The sequence below is a fragment of the Pinus tabuliformis genome, chromosome 1_1 (assembly GCF_031772625.1).
Source record: "Pinus tabuliformis cultivar Carrire ecotype Pingquan chromosome 1_1, CPIR1, whole genome shotgun sequence".
Taxonomy (NCBI): Eukaryota; Viridiplantae; Streptophyta; class Pinopsida; order Pinales; family Pinaceae; genus Pinus; species Pinus tabuliformis.
Window position 1 is genome coordinate 944,708,523 of NC_142297.1, and position 2,040 is coordinate 944,710,562.

The window sequence follows — 2,040 nt, forward strand, 5'->3', positions numbered from 1 at the left end:
CATTACAAAACGGAAAGGGAAGACAGTGAAGAGGAACCAGCGGAACCTTCAAAAGGGGATAAAGGAAAAGACACAATGCAAACAAATTTGGAACAGGATAAGGAAGGAGGAAGCATGGGAGCCCCCCAAGATCAAACCCAAATGGAGATAGATCCACAAAAGGACAAAGGGAGCAAAGAGGAACAAGTAATGAAGAGACTTCTGCATGAATGGAGGCATTTGGATGAAAGATTCATATCGGAAGAACAAAAAAATTTATACAAGGACATGTTCCAAAAATATAAGGAGAAAGGAGGGGTAGCCATAGCAAACCAACCAGAATAGCCAGGAGCGCAAGGAGGCCAAGGCACAGAAATGGGTAATACTGGAAAAGGAGGGAGGAAAAGGGGAAGAAGACCCATGAGCGAAACCATCCAAATGGTTGGAGATATGTTAGTCAATTCAGGAAGAGTTATACCTCTTTCAGAGGTATTCCAACAACCCCTTAAATTGTTAAAATGATAATTACAACATGGAATATTAGAGTGCTGAATAGTAAGGGGAAACAGAGATATCTGAGAGATAGATTGAAAAAAGATAAACCCAGTATAATGATTATTCAAGAAACAGAAATTAGTGAATAGAAATTGAAAGAGATAATGAGTAAATTTCATCCTCATTATGAAATAATGGGTTAGGATGCCATAGGTAGTGCAAGGGGCCTAGCAATTCTTTGGAACCCAGAGGAAGTTCAATTTGAAAGTTGGGTAAGCGTGCCCCAAATTCCTTCAGGAAAATTCAGGAATATAGGTTCTCGGGAGTGGGTCCTTCTCAGTGGAGTATACAACCCCCATTTAATTGGAGAACGCATGAGATTTCTTCAAAATGTGGGAACAATCTGAAGTTTATTCCGAGATTCACCATGATTGTAGGAGGTGACTTCAACATGATCACATCCCTAGAGTAAAAACGAGGAGGTTTGAGAAAAACTGATCCGGACATGGAAGCCTTTGGCGATATGATATCAGAACAAAGACTGGTGGACATACCCACTATAAATGGGATTCATACATAGAATAACAGAAGAGGAGGTATAAACCAAATTGCATCAAGACTGGACAAATTCTTAATATCTGTTAGGCCCTTATACTACTACTGTAACCCCTTATTGTTATTAGTACAACCCCCTTATTATATTGTTGTATCCATGTAGTCCCCATATTGTTAGTATTGCCCCATAGAAGCCCACTATTGTTATTATTGTGCCCTTACATTATTACTGTTATGTCAGCTCTGATTATGTTATGATCTCTTAGACTCCTATATATAGAAATGAGGTCTTTTCATTTTTATCATCCAAGAATTGTTCATTTATGTAATGTAAAGGAGGTTGCCCCCTCGAAGAGGTTGAATTCTAAGGCGTTGATCTATCTTTTCTATCTTTTTGTGATTTGGTTTCATACATTTGGTATCAGAGCTTTGGATTCTAGGGTTTCGCCGCTCCAAACAGGTCATCGTGGAATTCTTGCTATAACGTTTTTCTGCAACGTTTCAGATGCTAAAACAAAAAACTAATTTGGTTTGAAATCGTTCTAAACCTCGGGTCCAAATTACAGAGCTTTTCGTTCTATATTTATGAAGATATGATCTGAGGAAGTTGGCATTTTTGCAGACTCCCAAATTACATTCCAAACAAGTGACCTGGGGAAAATATTCATAACATTTGTTTTGAGCATCAGATTGAAATTTTGTAAGAAGTTACAGAAAGAGGACAGACTGTAGTTTCTTGTGTACATTTTCTAGATCCTAAGGTCAAAACAGTGGCACATCGCACTTCATACAAGTTCGATATTCTGAAAAGGTATATAATCAGGTCATCTTGGGAGATTGTGCATAACTCTTTCTTGGAGAATCTAAATTCGATCAGACTGGTGGCATTGGAAAGAGGAAGTAGAGGGTACTGCAGGTTGCAATTTCAGAACTTAAATATCTGAAAGTACAGAGTTAGAGTCATTTCAAGATCGAGCTCCTAAAATCAAGAAAAAGCGAGATGAGGAAGTT

General features: G+C 38.2%; 1 pseudogene; it reads right to left on the minus strand.

Moving 5' to 3' along the window:
• Positions 1–1,350: 1,350 nt before the first annotated feature.
• LOC149217600 (pathogen-related protein-like) overlaps positions 1,351–2,040 on the minus strand; it is a 56,649-nt pseudogene continuing 55,959 nt past the window's right edge.